Source organism: Gracilinanus agilis, chromosome 5, assembly GCF_016433145.1.
Source record: "Gracilinanus agilis isolate LMUSP501 chromosome 5, AgileGrace, whole genome shotgun sequence".
In the NCBI taxonomy this organism is placed as follows: domain Eukaryota; kingdom Metazoa; phylum Chordata; class Mammalia; order Didelphimorphia; family Didelphidae; genus Gracilinanus; species Gracilinanus agilis.
The window spans coordinates 243,537,492-243,557,323 of NC_058134.1; the positions used below are offsets into that span (position 1 = coordinate 243,537,492).

A 19,832-nucleotide genomic window follows, 5' to 3' on the forward strand; every position below is an offset into this window, starting at 1 on the left:
GACCAAAATGGATAGAAGACTAACAATGTGATAGCTTTTGCTGTTGTTTGGAATAAAATTGTGATTTCATTGGTATGAGGAATTCCCAGTGAGAAAACTTTCACTACCAATTCAGATCAGTACCTACTCTGCCTAAAGCTAGTTTAAGTGACTTGTGTCATCCAACCAATATATGAGAGGAGTGGAATTTGAACCCAGACGTTCCTGTATCTAAGGTCATCTATATGACTCTCAATGCCTTTCTGCTATGGTGAAGAAAAGAAAGACATAAGCTTGATCATCAAGGAGTTTATAGCTTGATGATATGTTGTGATATCATCAAGCTATAAACTTGTATGCTATTAAGTCTTTATTCTGATCTGACCACTCAGCACACACTCTTACTCTCCTAGGCTCTGAGAGTGGGTAGAAAGGCCACAAGTAAGATATTGTAACCTTGAATCTCCAACTTCAGCTTACATCAATATCTAGGTAATGTTTAAAAGCCATTCCTTTGAAGTTGTTTCTCTGGAAGTCCATTCAATGCTTCATTGACCTGCTTTAAAGGGATATGTAAATTCCTTTAGAATCTTTACATTTTGAGATACATCTCTCCTCCCTTTTCAAGACCTACAGCATTTCCTGGTGAAATAAGAATTAGAGCCCAAGGTTACCTTTGGTCTGTTATTTTACTGTGGGAATGGGTTAGTCCTATTGTCATGCATCTTGATTAGACTCCTTCTGATATAGTGGATTTAATTCCTGGGTGCCATATTTTCAGTCATTGATAAGATAAAGAACATATAGAAGAGGGCAATCAGAATGATGAAGGACCTCAAGTCTATTCCATAAGAGGAACTTAGTGTATTTAACCCAAAGTCACCTGTAAAAGATGTCTTTAAGTATCTGAATGGCTAATGGGTTTATGGTTAATGGTTAATTGGCTGCTGAGGATAGAATTTTTAGTAATGAATGAGAATTATAGAGAGAGAGAGACAGATTTGAGGTTAATCGAAAGGAATTTTTAAATGTATTTTGTTTTTATATCACCTTCCAAATTTATCCCTCAAAGAATCATTCCATGTAGCAAAGAATGCAAAAAGAATGTGGGGTATGTAAGATTTATATTAATATCAATAAATCCAAGTATTAATTTTATAAAGTTTAATAATAATCACTTGAAGTAGAAGAAATAAAAAAATAAATAGAAGTTTAAAGCCTAATTTTCTAACTAAAGTAAGACCACATATGTAAATTCTTTTGCTTGGCTGAAAGCCAGCTTCAGCATCTGCATTTAGGGAAAAGGATAGAGGGTGGGGTCACACCAAAACTTTATCCTTCATATATGCACGCAGTATTTGCACTCACTATGAGCATGCAAATGTGATACTGGGTAAGAAAGTTCTGGGGAGCAAATTCTATCCACACAATCCCCCCTGTGATTCCATTGGGAGCAAACATGTTGAAATCTCCCAGATTTACTAGTCTCCCCAAAGAATCATTACGCATAACCAGCTTATATTTCTAAAGATCTCTTACTAAAGGTACATACAATATTGCACTTTCTAATGGGAAATTACAATAATTTGGGGATGAGGAAAATAAAAGAGAAAGAGAGGTGGGCACATTGACAAAAAGCTAATTGGGGGCATTCCCCTTTGGCATAAGTTTACATTCAGAGTAAATGCATTTAACCCCTACCCCCCACCTCCCCCCACACACACATACAGTTCAATTCACTAAATTCCAAAGTTTATTCTGGATCTTTTGATGCAGTGTGTGCTTTCTGCAGGCTTCTTTATGGCGTTTTCTCCAAATAGTTCACTTTCTCCATTTGGGGAGTTAGTTAGTTTCTTATCCTAAAAATTTCTATTAAAGATTTTAAACCTTGCATTAGGATAATTATACAATCCCCCCTGAAGGAGGGTGTTGACCAATACCCAGATCACCCCAGGATGCATGGCTGAGTTATGAGGTATATGAATCAATTGTCAAAGAAAGGCAAAAACATTAAAAAAAATAGAAGAAAATAAAAAAAAAAAGTTTTAGAGCCTAATTTTCTAACCAAGGTAAGACCACATATGAAAATTCTCCTACCTGGCTGAAAGCCAACTTCAGCAGCCGCAATCAGGGAAAGAGAGAGAGGGTGGGGTTACACTGAAACTTTTTCCTCTATATGTATGCACACAGTGTTTACACTCTGCATGAGCATGCAAATGGGTTGCTGGGTAAGAGAGTCCTGGGGAGCAAATTCTTTCCACATAGATGGGCAACAAAATTAATCAACATATAAACCAGGCCTAAAGGTCTGTACATTGTTTTATATCCATAATCCCTCATCTTTGTAAAGAAGGGAGAAGGGTACATTTTTTCAGCTATTTCAGAAGTTTAGTCTTTATAGTTCCTTATCATTCAGTTTCCCTTTTTATTTTCTTTCTATTTACAGTGTCGTGATTATTGTGTTTATTGTATCTCGAGTTCTACTTATTTCACATTGCATCTATTCAGATAAATCTTCCCATGATTCTCTGTATTTTTCATAATCGTCATTTCTTATGGCACAGTTGTATTCTATTCCATTCAGATAAAATAGTTTGGTTTTTTCCTTTAAGCATTCCCCAAATGATGAGTGGTTTATTCCAGTTATTTCCAGCCACAAAAAAAGTGCTAGAATAAATAAATACGTGTATGCATGACTTTTCTTTCTTTCTCTGTTCTCCTTAGAGAATATGCCTAGCACTGGAATCTCTGGATCAAAGGATATGGGCATTTAAGTCACTTAATGAAAGCTTTTTCTGAAATTAACCCTATCTCAAAATGGGAATGTATTGGCCATATTGGTAACAAAAACTCCAATTTTTATAGTACATTTAGATTTTGAAGAGTACTTTCTTCTTAACAGAGTTTGAGATAGATAATACAAGTATGATTAAGTCTTTTTTTTTGCATGAGTCTTGGGTCATGTGCGTAACTCCTAAGTGTCTGAAACAATATCTGAATCCAGATGTCCAAGTTCAAGTCTCCATCTACTACAAATTGGATGATCCCATTGGTGATCTTTAAGCAAAGGATGTGGGACTGATTATCTGGTATTCTATGGACAGAATTCTTATTTAGTAACAGATTAGATTAGGTGGTCTTAGAGGCCTCTTTTAATACTGTCTTTCTGTAGTTGCTTGTATTTGACAATAAAAGAGCTATCTTATTGAAATCATCTCCTTAGATCATTCTTCAGCTGGTAAGATATCTCTGCTTTCTGTTCATCATAATTAAAAACATCCTTAAAACCACTGACATGCTTTCCTTGGGAAGAAATTGGGCTTGTTCCCCACCTTCCATGAGACAATTTAAGGACTCTACAAGGAGGAGATGAAATTTAACTTGAGAACTATAAAAACTACAAATACAATATTTATATAGGTGAAGAATTCCATATCTCCATAAGTCCCTAATATAATTGTCTTGACATAGGGATAGAGGTAGAGACTGTACCTGTGAATTCAGTTGTATAAAGAATTCCCAGAAGAGAAAACTCCCTCTACTGAAGCAAGTCAGAAACTTCTTTATAATTTATAGTTATAATAAGTTGCCTAGGGCACTGAAAGGCTAGCTAGGTAACTTGCTCATGCAAAATGTACATATCAAAGACTGGATGAGAAGGCAGATCTTTCCTTTTTCTAAAGCTGGCTCTCTACCCACTCTATCACGCTGCCTTTCCAAATGCTGTTGTTGTTCAGTCATTTTTCAGGCATGTCTAACTTTTCATGACCCCATTTAGGGTTTTCTTGACAGAAATACTAGAGTGGCTTGCTATTTCCTTCTTTAACTTATCTTACAGATAAGGAAACTGAGGCAAATAGGGTCAAGTGACTTGCCCAGGGTCATGCACTTAGTATCTGAAACCAGATTTGAACTCAGGAAGAAAAGTCTTCTTCACTCTAGGACAGCCACTCTATTCCTTGCACCACCTTGCTGCCTCTCCAGTAGTTCCTGATAAATGCTTGTTGGATTGAGTTTGAGTGGAAATCATACCACATGGGAGAAAAATTACATAATTAGGGCACAGAAGTGTCAATGGGCTAAATCTATTCAGGGGAAATGTGACCATCCACCTTGCTGAAATAGAGGGTTTGTGTAGAAGAGAATTGAAAGACATGATGAGAGTATAGATTGCTTCCTTATTTGTATCCTCAGCATGTAGCAAAGTGATTGATACATAATAGGTACTTAATACGTGCTTGTTGACTGGTTGATATGGTGAGAAAGACATATCAGAGTTAGTACATCTAAGTGCCAAACTATGGTATCTGACCGTAATCCTATAGAACAGTGAAGGTGAATCTTTTAGAGACTGAGTGCCCAAACTACAACCCTTACACTGTATGTGAGCCACCCCCCCCTACCCCAGACAGGGGAGGGAGGAAGTGCTCCCATTGGGCAGCTGGGAAGAGGGGCAGGTGAAATGAGAAATGTCCTTAGGTGCGTGTGGAGAGGGAGAAGGGAACAGCCCCCTTCGGCACACGTGCCATAGATTTGCCAACATGGCTATAGGGTGATGAGAAGCTACTTACAGTTTTTGAACAATGAAATGTCAAGTTGGAAGCCATGTGTTGGGAAGATTTATCTGGAATTTCTTAGTGGCAAAAGCAGACCTTGCAATTAAAAGACCTGAGTTCAAAATCTGCCTCTGACATATTCTTGGCTGTGTTTTTTTGAGCAAGAACATTAACTTCTTGGTGTCAAAGGCAACTCTCTAATCTATATAATACAGAATGGATACCAGTTTTCTTTGGTAGAGAGAAAGCTTTATTTTTTTAAAGAAAGACTTCTATACACACACAGGTATATATTATTTATACATATATACACACTATATATGCACACATTCACACATATACAAGAATATATACATATACAGTCATATATTCATATGTGAGCATATATACATATTTACATATACATATGTGTATACCTGCTTATGCTGGAGTATGAAAGAATGGGTAATGTAACAGAAGGAAGTTGTAGAAAACAATTTCAAATCAATCAAGGTAACTTTAGTATGTTGTTTAGTACGGGGTTGGGTATGGGAGTGGTTGAGAGGTATAGGACTGGCAAGAGTGGAAAGAGCCCTATTAAGATTATAATGCTAGCCTGTGGAAAATGTTCACAACCCAATGAAAATTGATTTCTTTTTGGATGCACGAAAGGACAAGCTTGCACACACACACACACACACACACACAAAGGCCCTCTTTCCTAGGGACAGAGTTGCCCCAAGGCAGGATGTGATAATGATGAAGGAGAAGTCAGAGAAAACATTCATTTCATGGTGGGTCTCCAGTGGAAGGGTCAGACTAAGGTAACATTTGTTAATGATTATCAGGGGTAGAGCTCTTTGGGAGTGTGTGTAAGGTCAATTTTTCACATTCAGAGTGAAGAGGGGAATGAAGGTACATAGAAAAAAAAAAAAGAAGCAGATATCTAGATAGTTCAGCAAATGTTATTCTGTCCCATGGCTGCCATTTTCTTTTCAAAATTATTTAACTATTTTAGGCCAAAGTGTTTAGATATTGCTTAGAGTTAACTGGAATATTTTTTGACACCCCTCCCTCCCACCATACACTTCTCATGGTTAGACAAATACTAAATATTTCATTTTATTGTTTTTTGTATGCATTTTGCTAAGGAAGAGAGACACAAAGGATAAGGGAAATAGAAAGTCTGAAGTGTAGATTTGAAGATATCACATTACTGATTATTGGAGAGAAACACTGGGATCATAGGAACACTTAATATCACTGAGAATCAGTCTCTCCTTATCTATAAAATGAGGGAAAGAGGACAATGTTGACATTATTTTTAATTGAAAGTTATAATTAATTAATAAATGAATGAACAGGAAGATGATAGATCAAAAGATATATGAATTAACAAATAAATTAATCAATTAATCATTGTGAGATTGTTGGACTAGATGTCACTTTTACCTATAGGTCTTTGTTTTTACCCTATGCAACTATCATCCTATGATCTAAATTTGGAAGGGAACTCAGGGCATCTAGCTCAGTTACTACATTTTATAGATGAGGAGCCTAGGGCTCTGGGATTTAAGTGACTTGCCCAAGGTCTCAGTGGTAGTAAATGGTAAAGGCATTAGACTCTGCCACACCCAAATTACATTAATTAGAAGGTTTTAAATCAGGAATCTCGATTCATAATGATTTCTTAGGTTTTGTTCCCATTTGCACATATCTTTCCATATCATCTAATAAAGGTGTTTGACTATTTTTTACATGCATGGTTATAGCATGCACCATCATGTTTATTCTCATCATTTCTTTTGGATTCATTATTGTTCTTAGCCCATTTAGAATTATTAAAGGTCTTTCTGTTGTCTCTGTCTCTTTGATTATTGTTTCTAGAAAAATCTATTTGTTGCCTAAATCTACAAACACGAAGGATGTGCCCAATCCATCCACATAGATAACAATGTGGGGACGATTTTGATCTTTGGGTGTTGTTAGCAGGTTGTCTAGACTAATTTTGATTTCTACTTGTTTGGAGAGCAAAATTTTTCACTTCCTCTATTTCCTTCTCCCATTTTGCCTGTTTCAATTGGCGTTTCAAATCTGCTATGACTTCATCTTTATCAGTATCAGATTGCCTAGCCAGTCTTGCCTCTTTCTGTCTTGAATCGTGTATGTACGCCACATGTTGCCTAACATCCTCCAGTGGAAGTGATTCCCACTGTGGACAACTTTGTCTGAAATAGTTTTATATCGGGTTTGAGGTTCCCTTTACAAACTGTCTCCTTATGTGGTCAATTGTATCCTGGGCATGTGTGTCTCTAAGTCCAAGAATCGTTTTTGCAGCTTCAATGACCCTATCCAAAAAACTACTCGGGTGTTCTTCTTCTCCTTGCTTCAGTTTTTTTTAATTTTTGCTAGGCATTTGGTCTTTTGGCATGTTATCTCATTGCTTTGATTAAATCTGCTCTTCATCTTAATAAATATCTCATATTGCTTGTTATGTAAAGTCCAGGACTTGAAGAACCTGTGGCCACGATTCCAAATTGGGATTCATCCTAGTTTCATTGAGGAATTTTTCCTTTTCCAAGGGAGAGTAAAATTCCCCCAAAAGAAATTCTACATCATCGAAACTAGGGTTAAACAAAGTGAACACCCTTTTTAATTCCTTCAGGCTCTTGAAAGGTTTTTCATAGAATTTAGGGAATTGCCTTTTTAGAACTTCCATATTGCTAGGAGTAAATGCCTTGTATGTCTTTACGTGCACCACCCCCTCTCATGGTTGAACAATAGTCCTGTCCACAATTGGCAGTACAGAGACTACAGCATTTTGGATAGATTGATCTTTTTCAGTGTTATTTTGTCCTAAAAATTTGGATCCCACTATCTCTAATTGGAGGATCATGTGCTTGTCTAGCTCTTTGCCCTCTCGAATTTGTTTCAACACCTGGAACAGTAGCTTGATATTTTCTACTAGTTCCGTGGATTCAGTATCGGGTTTTGGAGGGGATGCCTTGAAGTAATTGTATTAGGTGAGTCAGAACCGCTTTAGAGATTGTAATGAAGTGCCAGGGTAATAGGATCATTACAACACCCGTGGGGATGAAACATATGCATTCGGCAAGTGTAAAGGCAAACCATTTTTAGTAATCATATATTTTTATCATTTGTTGTACTAGATTTGGGACCTTTACTAGCCACAAGTTGTATATACCCTGCATAAGTGACCAAGCTAATAACGAAAGACTGCCTAAAACAAATGTCATTCTTGCCAGATTCATTTTTTTGTTAGATCAGAAGATTGTAGGGTTTTTTTTTGTTGACTGTGCACACCAGATGTAATATGGGGATTGTAGGATGTAATATGAGACTAAAGCTAGGGGTAATAGCAGGTAGGAATATGGAATAAGGCAAGGTAAGGGACCCAAGGCTGAAGGTAATCCAGGGAATATTGCAGGAGATAATAAGGATTTAGGCTGTAGGTAGTAGCTGGTTGGAATAGAGGATAGGCACTGTGAATAGGGTTTGTGAGTCCCTAAGGAAATATACTGGATGAGGAAGGTACAGTGATGAAGGTTGGTAGTTGAGGTGGTAGGAGAAATAAGGGAATGTCTAAGTTAAGGGAGTATAACACTGAGGTACCAAGGGTTGCAGGGAGAGGATGAGTTAATCTAAGGCAGGCAATAGCAGCAGGGAAACACAGACTGGATACTCAGGTTAGAGACAAACACTGAAGGGAAACAGACTGAGCCTTTCAAGTAAAAGGACACTTTTACTGAGCAAGGTTAGAGCCGGCCATGGCTTTAGTCAGTTTCACAGGAAGGGACTAAAAAGGAAGTATTGAAGTTCAAAATGGATACCCTCAACTTTCCTCAAACTCCAGAGAGTATGTTATTCTTCTTTCTCTTCCTCCCTCTCTTATTAATCAACTAAAGAATTAGCCAAAAGTCTTGATTAAATACAAACAGGGTTTATTGTCTTCTAGGATAGATTGGCAGGGTAGAAGGATACAAGGTAGCCCTAACTGCCACTTTGAGAAACTTCAGGTGGGGGAAGGGAGGCAGGAACGTGAGACTGAGAAAGGTCCTGCCTTAACTCAGCTCTCAGATGGTTTTGTAATCAATGGGGTTAGGAAAGTTGAATACAATAATTCAGTAAATAATTTGTTGCAAGGGTAAGCCCTATTTGATTATTTAAAATATCAAGTTTAAACTAACACTCCGAACTTACCCTCCTTTCAAACCCTCACAGAAATTCAGGCAGGGAAGATGAAAGTGAGAATAAGGTAAGGTAGGGAGATTCAAAGGAATTAGCTAAATTAACAAATCTCAAAAGAAAAGCTGCAAAACATAGGCCAGGTTTCAATCTAAAGAAGGAGCTCAGATGGAATCTGGTACTCTCCATGAGTTCCAAAGACCAACTGAATTTTTTCCCCAAGATTCTAAACTCCTTAACTGACAGAAGAATTCTGAAAAGTCAGTTATATGCTCCCCCTCTGCATTACAATGGCAAAGTCGAAATTTAAATGCAATTCCTTTGATTCCATAGACAGTGTTCTTTGTTCAAATTATTATCTACAAGTCCTTTTTCTCCTTTCTTTTCTTCACTTAGAAAGATGATAGTCAAGGTAGCTAGATGGAGAGAGAGCCAGGCCTGGAGAGAAGAGATCCTGGATTCAAATCTGACTATAAATTCTTCCTAGCTGTTTGACCCTGGGCAAGTCACTTAACCTCCTTTGCTTACCCCTTATCACTCCTCTGCCTTGGAACGAATACTTAGTATAGATTCTAGGACAGAAGATGAGGGTTTTTAAAAAATTGATGCTCAATCTCTGAAAAATTTTTATAAAATATTCAGTTGTTCTCAGTCCTCTCTAACTCTTCATGATCCCTTTTGGGGCTTTCTTGGCAAAGATAATGGAGTGGTTAGTCATTTCCTTCCTTAGCTCATTTTTCAGGTGAGGAAACCGAGTTAAATAGGATTAAGTGACTTGCTCAGAATCAGACAAGTAGCTGGATTTGAACTCAAGAAGATGAATCTTCCTGACTCCAGCCCTGGCACTCTATTCACTGTGAGTGAGCAAATTCAATCATTTTCAGATCCAGGTCAGAATCTAATCTCTGTAGAAGATTGAGAATAATGACCTAAGATAAGACATTTCTCTAGAGCTATAGGGAATGTTCCCCTACTTGACTAAATTTCCCTTGCTATAGGATCAATACATCACAGTCTTAGACTAGCTGGGTTGTACATGGTTAAAGCACTGGACCTAGAATTAGGATAGACCTGAGTTTCAATCCACTATCAGACCCTTAGAACCTTAATGACCCTGGGTAAGTTACTTAATCACTGCCTTAGTTCCCTCATTTATAAAATGGACCGGATAATAGTCTTGAGATAGTTATAAAGTGTTTTGCAAACCTTGAAAAGCTGTATAAATGCTAGCAACTAATGTTAAAGATGGAAGGCACCTCTAAAACCATTTGCTCCAACCTCCTCTTTTTGTAGATGAGAAAACTGAAAGCCAGAGTTGGATCTGATCTTATGTTCTAGGGGATGCCATGTGGCAGATGAACTCAAAGTGATCCCAAGTTTCAACATGGTCTTAGAAATGTAAAAAAAAAATTTTTTTTAAAGTGCTAGATCTATAATAGCCAAATGACTAGGGTTCGAATCTCAACTCATTAGCCATAAATCAGTTCAACTCTTGGATCTTCTGTTTCTCCTCTGTAAAATGAAGGGATTAATCTAGATAGCTTAAAATCCTATTCAACTTTAGAGCTATCATTGTATCATCCACAATTCCAAACCTAGTACCATTTCCACTATAGTATATGGCCACTATTACTAAGAAACAAATCATTACATCAAGGACATTGTATTCCATGGGCACGTGGGGACTTCCTTCACTGATGCAGATCTCACTTTATCTCTAATTCATAGACTTAGAGAATTCCCAGAGCCTTAGAGAGTCTCAGTTATTTGGCAATGATCACACAAGGAGTAAACAGCAAATTTGGGGATTTGAAATTGGTATTCATGACTCCTAGTCATATACACTCTCCTTTGAGACATTATGCCCCACCTCTAGTAATATGCATTTTTTTCAAAACAGAGAATATAGATTAAAATTAAGGTAAATATATTTATTACTGAAAAATGGAATAATTAATATATGTACATGTAACCATATTTATATGTAGTAACAAATGTGTGTGTATAAACATATTTTTAACTAGAGCAGTGCTAAATATTCCTTACACTTGATAACCAAATCTTTTTTAATAATTTAAATAGCAACCAAATTTTCAGTGTGTTGGACAATTAATCTTCCACTTTTTTGGCATAATTCTAAACTTCCTTTCAGGGTAATAGAATCAATTTCTAAGGAAGCTGAAAATGTCCTTACTTCATTATGTAATACCATTTCTTTGGAATTTCCAAACTAACTACCTAATAGTTTCCAAAGATAGTTCTTTATAAGGTTTTTTAGGGATTTGATGACATCACCCCAGAAGGCAATAGAGATGACATTCTCCCCATGATATAAGAGATGAAAATATTTTAGATGGTTGAAAGATGAAATCTCATTGCATTTTGGGATTTTTAAATTTTTAGCTGGTAGGAAGGAAAAATAAATAAGTTTTGAGGGAGACATTAAAGACATATGACATTTCAATAAAAGAAATTTCCGAATAATGAACCCTCAAAGTCAATTCAGGAAGAACTACAACTGACATTGATTTAATTTCTTTTTACTTAAAAATATTTATTGATATATTTTGTTTTTACATCACTTTATTTTTCAAACCTATCCCTTTACCCTCTCCTATCAATTAAGACATCCCTTGTTCTAAAGAATTTCAAAAGGGGGAGAGAGAAGAGAAAAAAAGTCAGTGAAACTAACCAACCCATCAACCAACTCTAACAGTTTATAAAGTGGTCCATTTCCATAATACCCCGTATCTGCAAAAAAAGAGGGAGAAATACATTTTTTCCTCTTTTCTTTAGGGACAAGCTTGGGAATTATAATTATACTACATGTCACTTAACTTTATTATTATAAATATTGCTTTTTCCACTGATAACAATATTGAATTGTGTATATTACTCTCTTAGTTCTGCTTCTTTCCTATTTAGTGATTCAAATAGGTCTTCTCATATTTTTTTAATTCCTCATAGTTATAATTTCTTATAATACAATATTATTTCAATATATCCATTCCATTTATTTAGCCATTATCCCATTAATTGTTTGATTTTTTAAAAACTCACTAAATCAGCAAAAGAGTGACATTGTAAATGGAATGAACAACAGTGATGAGATAGCAGAGTGAATGGAGTTCAGAGCCTGGAATAAAAAAGGCCTGATTTCAAAGCCACCCTCAGACGCTTATTAGCAGTGTGACCCTGGAAAAATCATTTAATTGCTATTTGCCTCAGTTTACTCATCTGCAAAGACTTATAATAATAACAACTACCTCCTGTAGTTGTTGTGAGGATCAAAGGAGATAATAATTGTGAAGCATCTAGTACACAGTACTACATTAACATTAGATATTTAATTTCTTAATTTTAATTTTTCCAGACTACATGTCTATACAATTTTTATTATTTATTTTCTGGCATTTTACAATCCATGTTTTCTCCCTCCATTCCACCATCCACCCTCCCCAAGAAATCAGGTACTATGCTATGGGTTGTACATTATATTATCATATAGTACATATTTCTCTGTTTGTCATATTGTGAAACAAGACACATATTGCTTACCTTAGAGAAAAAGTTTATTAGCTATTATTAATAACCAAATAAAAGTGAACAGCGAGTAATTATAATTAGATGAGAATACACATATCTCTCTTTTCTTTGCAGAGATGCAAAATTATGGTGATGGAACATTGAATACATTGTCAGATATGATTGATGAATTGGCTAGTTTCTTTAAGTTGCTTCCCCCGCCCTCCACCCATTACAAAGTATGGCTTACTAAGTAGAAGAAGGGGAAGGAATATGTTTAGAAATCAAGGTGATATTAAAACAAAAGAGATCGATAAAAATTGAAGATGAAAAATAATTTAAATCAATGTCAGAACTCTCCCTGAAATTACTTTGATGGTTTATTATTTAGAAATTTCCTCTACTAAAGTGTCATATGTTGTTATTGTTGTTCAGTTGTGTCCTACTCTTTGTGACTGTATGGATCCTAGCACACCAGGCCCTTCTGTCCACCATCTCCCAAAAATCTGTCCAAGCTAATGTTTGTTGCTTCCATGAAACTATCTCTCCATTTCCTCCTCCTCCATCATCTTCTCCTTTTGCCTTCAATCTTTCCTAACATCAGGGTCTTTTCCAATGAGTCCTGTCTTTATTAATGTTATATAAGTATATGTAAATGAATCTATCTATCTATCTGTCCATCTATCTATCTATCCATCCATCCTTCTATCTATCTGTCTATCCATCATCTATCTCTAAATTGGGTCTCATTTAAAAAAAAAAACTCTTACCTTCAGTCTTAGAATCGGTAAAAGTATCAGTTCCACAGGAGAAAAGAGTAAGGACTAGGAAATGGAGGTTAGGTGACTTGCCCAGGATCACACAGCTAGGAAGTGTCTGAAGCAAGATTTGAACGTAGAAATTCTTGTTTCTAGGTCTGACTCTCTATTCACTGAGTCACCTAGCTTTCCCCCAGATCTCACTTTAAAATATGTTTTTGAAAAGATATATCTCTTGTAGGGGAGGGCAAGTAGGTAGATTAGAGGGGTGACTAGGTGACTCAGTGGATAGAGAACCAGGATGGACACAAGAAGTTCTGGGTTTGAATCCTTCCTGAGATACTTCCTATCTGTATATCCCTGGGCAAGTCACTTAACCCCAATAGCTCTTACCACTCTTCTGCCTTGAACCCAATACCTAGTATTGATTCTAAAATGGAAAGTAAGGGGTTTGAAAAGGAAGGAGAAAAAAAGCAATATCTTCAATGTCTGCTAAGAAAACTTTTCCTTTCTTCCCAAAGCTTAAAAAACAACAACTAAGAACTCAACACTTAATGGCACAATGGTACCTCATCATCCATAGATCTGAAACATTTCTGTCCCCAAAGACTTGAGAATACCCCACCTAGTAACTTTGTGAAAGATGCCTCAGTACTTTACAGATCTATGGTTTGTTTCACCTGAATGATTCCTTTATGAAGGAAGCTCCAACTCCTCTGCATCTCTGCTCACCTCATATAATTGCTATGACTAAAGACATCCGCCATTTGTCTATAATAGACCCATAGACTAGCATCTTTGAACAATGGTAGACTGGCCTGTCACCAACAGACATAGAAGTTCCAATAGCAGTCCTGTACACCAGGGATTTTCAATTTACAAGGACCTTCCATAGTGTGTGCTTTGCTCACATAGCCTTAAAGATGTCAATAGATTTGAAGCTAATTTTTGGAAATTACCATTTTGTTATCCAAGAAACACTGGACCTCAAGTACAAATGATCAGATTTGATATCTTAAAAAGTAACTTCCTCTAGTTATTGATTTTTTCCTTAAGCAATAGCTTTAGATAGCCATTTCCTCACAATCATCTTTTGAGATAAGTAATATAAATGTGCTTTGGACCATAGAGCTTTCTTCAAAATTCAACTCACATTCCCTGGTTTCCTCACCTCACTCCATTTTCCTCATCTACTTAGTCCCTTGTCTCTGAGATTACTTTCATTCTACTATGTATCTGTTTTAGATGTACATAATTATATCCTTTCTTCCCTATTAGAATATAATAGAAAGTACTCCTTGAGGGCAGGAAACAAGGTTTGGCCTTTCCTTGTATCTCTATTGCTTAGTATATTGCCTGGCACATTGTTATGACTCAGTTGTTCAGTCATGTTTGTCTCTCCTTGACCCCATGGACAGCTGTCTGTGTCGTTTTCTTAGCAAAAATTCTGGAGTGGTTCACCATTCTTTTTCCTGCTTTTTTTACAAATGAGGAAACTGAGGCAAACAAGGCCACACAGTGAATGTCTAAAGTCAGATTTTCACTCTGGTCTTTCTGACTCCCAACCTAGAGTTCATAGATTCTATATTTGCTCTCAGACTATTCTGAAAACAAATTAATTTTGAGTGAAGGTTATACATATCTTCATCATTTTCATAATTTTAATTGAAAGGGCAGCTCTAGGTATATTTCAGATCTGCTGCTGAATTAAGAGGGAATGATCCCTCTTAGATTCAGACTAGATTCAGACATTTAATCATGAAAAAGAAAAGCAATAAAAACAAATCAATAAATCTTTTCCCACATTCTCATTTTAATCTGTCAATTTTAGTATAGTTTTCAGCAAGTCTTAGCTAGCATTCCACATGGAAGCCATCTTGAAAAGGCATCTTGCATCCCTCACCCATCTTTATCTTTGCGCAGAAATGGGGATTTCTGGTTATCCCAATTCCATTGTAGAGCTCAACATCTTCCAAAAAGTTACAAAGCTGACAAAGGGCTATCTGTGTTGGAAAAGGTCTTCATTTTTCAAAGTGTTCTAAGGTGGATCCTAGATGATGTCATGTGGAGAAGAATTTCATTCTAGGAGGAAAACAGAAGAGCTTTTGTCTGGACAACTGACAAATGGAACTGAAAAATGTTCAGCTATTTTCAAAAATAAATGTCAGGACGTCAACTTCTTGCTTCTCTTGCCTCAGGCTATCATTATTTGGCCATATAACACCCATTATCTGTGGCCCTATATATTAACCCTATCATAAATGGATAAACAAAGTGTGACAGAACTCCTACTGGGCCAATCCTTTAATTACTCCCCTCTGCTCAAATCCTATCTCTGTTTCCTTCTTGGATGTTATCTTTCAGAGTAAGCCACTTATTGGAGAGGTGTTGAAGTTATGAATTCCCCCCCCCTCAAAAAAAAAAAAAAACAACAGGGAAACATCCTTCCTATATATCACTCAGCAATTCTGGCCAATTAAATGTGACAGAGCCAGAGAAAACTGCAAACTTTGTGGGAAGACAGAGAGGAGGAAGATTCATGATCCATAAATCCTTGATAAGGGAACAATAATTTTTTTTAATGTTCTAAAAGTCAATATGGAGCAATTCTCAACCTAGCTGTGTGAGGCCCCAGAATGACACCCATATTGTCAATAGTGTTATAGCATTATCAAAAAGAAATTAGTTTGAAGTCCTTTCACATTTTTTTAAGAAAAAGGTTAAATTATATCATCTGGCACTTTTAAGGAATAGAAGATATAAAAATCTGGCAATCATTGGAGTGGAAAAACTGGATAAAGGTGGGAGACCCACTATCTATATCCATTATCTGTAATTATACTAGAGAGGAAACTCAAATTTGAAAATAGAGAGCTTGCCTCAAAGCTGGAAAGCCCTAGTTTTAAGTTCTATCCCAGATACATACAGGCTGCTTAGGCAAGGCACTTAACTTCTCATTGCTCTAGGCAGGTCATAGGCTCTAAATTTCAGAGAAGGATGCAGATCTACATTGATAGAGGAAATTTCCTCACCTGGGAGTTCCTTAAGCAAATTAAGTCACTAGAATAGACCCTATGCCTTTAACCAGTTGTTCTGGAGCCAGCTCAAGTCAGCTTGCTAGAGTCATTTGTTAAATTTACATGTCAAACACTTACACCTAGGAATTAATACATCAATAAATATTTATTAAGCACTTACTAAGTTCCAGACTCTGGTCTTTTCTCTGGGGATACAAAAAGAGACAAGACAGTCCCTGCCCTCAGAGAGCTTATAATCCTGAAGAGGGAGACAATATGTAAATAAATACATATAAAGCTAGTTATATACGGGATAAATTGGAAGTAATTAATGGAGGGAAGGCACTAGAATTAAGAGCAATTGAGAAAGATTTTTCCAAAAGAGAAAATTTTGGTAAGGACCTAAAGAAAATCAGAGAAATTAAATAGATGGAATTGAAGAGGAAGTGCAGTTCAGGCTACAAATCAGACCTTGATTTATTGTTTTGCTGATTGCCTGTACTTAAGAAAGTGATAGAGAAAGTGTCAATAACTAAGGTTAAACTTAAAAGAGAGCCCAACATACATTCTCCCCCAGCTCCAAAGAGCTGGTTTTTAAACATTTACCAATGCATCTATTCCTATAATTCCACTGAATTCCAAAAATATTGTAGAAGATTCAGTTTGGGTTGGGGGTGAGGAGAAAGAAAGTTTATATTCTTTCCCCCCATGATGGATGTGAATGGGATGCAATTCATCATAAATACAGAATTCTGCAGAAATGACATAAACGATGTTGTTGGAGTCCTGTGAAAAGTGAGTTGCCCCAGTTACATGGTGAAGCCAAGTGATAACTGACAGTCTCTATGCTCTCTCAGCATCCACCCATTGTCAAGAGTTCATAGATTTAGAGCTGGATATTAAGTCAGAAGCAATGTAGTCCAATTTCTCATTGAACAGGTGATGAAAATGAAGTGCTGGGAAGGTAAATACTTACCCAGGTAATACAGGCAGGAAGAATGGGAGGTGAGATTCAAATCTACTTCACTTGACTCCAGAACTAGTCCTCCTTCCAGACCCCCAGAATCTTGGCTGGATTCCCTGAGAAGAAATGGGAGGATATGAGCAAGATTTACACAAAATAGAATACCTCCCATTGATTAAATGGGCCATTGAAGGCTTCCATTAATTCAAAGGTGCTTGTAACCAAATAGGATAAGGAGGAGGACTGGATCTGCAATTTCACTGGTATGAGAAACCCCCTACTAAGGCGGGTCAACATTTCTCTACAACTTTTAGGATAGGTCACATAGCCCTTATGTGTCAATGGCACAAGCTGAACACACATCAGCTTGGCTGTAAGGCCACCATGACACGTTACCTTTGTTGTTCAATTCTTTTCAGTCATGTTCAACTCTTTATGACTCCATTTCTTGGCAAAGAAACTAGAATGGTTCGCCATTTCTTTCCCTAGTACATTTTATAAATGAGGAAACTGAAGCAAACAGGGTTAAATGATTTGCCCAGAGTAAGTATCTCAGGCCAGATTTGAACTCAGGCAGAGGAATCTTCCTTACTTCAAGTCTGGTGCTCTATCTATCCTCTGTGCCATCTGGCTGCCCTGCACTGCCTTTGCAACTGAATAAAAAAAGGGAAAAAATCATCTTAAAGACAACCCCTACCCCCTGAAAACAGACTTACTATCCTTGATATGACTATATTTACATATCATTATTTAGGGTAGAACATTGTACCCATTAGGTTTTCTTCCAAATTTCTCCTTCTATCACACATCGATTATTACAAATATATCTTTTTTTTATAAATTTCATTTATATCTTAAATTCAGAGAAGGGTAATGGAAAGAACATTATCCTTAAAGCAAGAAATACCATTTTATTTATATTTCTATATACATATGCATATATATATATACACACACATATGTGTTTGTACATACATAACAGCTACATATCTATCCCTGATTTTCTAATGTAGATCAAGGCATTTAACTTTTATGACTCTTAGTTCCTTAATCTACAAATGAGGAGTATTATTATCATTGGTACCATGTGGAGGGTGTTGTAAGAGACATTGTGGTATCTTACTAGACCTGTGGAATCAGGATGTCCTGGGTTAAAGTCCTATCTTGGAAACTAGCTGTGTGACCTTGGGAAAGTTACCTAACCTCACTCTGCTTTGATTTCCTCATCTGTAAAATAAGGGCATTGGGCTTGATGACCTCTAAGGACTCTTTTTAAAATGACTAATCATGGGGGCAGCTGGGTAGCTCAGTGGAGTGAGAGTCAGGCCTAGAGACAGGAGGTCCTAGGTTCAAATCCGGCCTCAGACACTTCCCAGCTGTGTGACCCTGGGCAAGTCACTTGGCCCCCATTGCCCACCCTTACCAATCTTCCACCTATGAGACAATACACCGAAGTACAAGGGTTTAAAAAAAAAGTCTAAAAAAAAATGACTAATCATGTTGCCATGATAAATTATTTCAGAAAATTAAATGGAAAGCTACAAAATAGGATATCTAAATACAAGAATTCAGGAAGGCTCTTTTAGCTCTAAATGTATCATCCCACAATGATTCTATGGAATACAGTGATTTGTATAAGGCACTTTGTGACTCTGAGTGATCTATGCATTTATTATATTTCTAATTTTTATTATATTATATTTCTATATATATTATATTATATTTCTACTTTTTGACCTATGTGTGATTTATGCACATATTATATTTCTAATTTCTAATAATAATTCTAAATCTATGCATTTATTATATATACAATTCTAGCTAGCAGCTTAACTGAACAAGCAGAGGGGATCAAACCTACTTGGAGTCATGGGATAGTTAATAAATTGAACAAACATATGATCAAGAGAATCAAATCAGACACCAAAGTCTATATATTAATTTACATGAGATATTGAATAGGGAAGGGAATGCAAATTAGATGGATAACTTCATTGGGATAAGAAACTCCCAGGTGAGGAAACTCCCTTTACCAAAGGGGATTCGTGCCATCTCTACAACTTCTAGTCTTAGATCATTTCCTAGAGTCCTACCCAAGAGGTTAAGTGACTAAAAAAATGGAATTTTTTCCTAAAAATCAAAAGTCTGGGGCTTTTAATTAAAAGCCATTGGGCAGGATCTGTAAATCACTTTATTACATAGGCAGTAAAGGCATTTCCATCTCTATGACAGCCTGAGGATCATGCTGGGGCTTTGACTCAGCTGGAAGAGCCATCTATTCAATTGTTAGCACAGTTTCCTGAACCATCCCAGTACTCCTTCTGGCTCTATTAAGAACTTGGCCCAGATCCTGCTTTGCAGATGAAGTTAAGGAGATTCCTAGCAATAAGAGTGGGCTCAAGACAAAATAACTTTACATATTATTAAGCCCATCTATTTGAACCTCTATTTCTTAACTGATTTTCTTGTTTTTCAGTCAAACCCCTTATTTTTCCAGAGATAAAACAATGTGGTTAAATGAAATATGCAGATGAAACCACACAACTTGAAAACATAAACTTCCTTCTTCAGCAAGCCCATGGCAGGAGTGGGAGCTACGGAAGGGAAAATGACTGTTTGGAGTTTTAAATCCTTTCCATTTCCCAGTCTTCACTTAGAGGTAGTGACGTCTGTGAAATGACCAAAACGTTGGTATCTAGAAGAAAAAAAGAAAAGAAGCGACATGAGATCATAAGAGATAAGATAAGATCATAAGAGGTCATAAGAGCTGAAATGGACCTTAGAAATCATCTCCATCATAGCCCAGCTTCATTATTTTCCTGATGAGGAAAATGATGATTCAGAAAAA

The 19,832-nt window shown here is 36.5% G+C and overlaps 1 pseudogene; it reads right to left on the minus strand.

The window, feature by feature from the left end:
• Positions 1 to 19,832, minus strand: part of LOC123250134 — a 94,576-nt pseudogene that overhangs the window by 28,514 nt on the left and 46,230 nt on the right.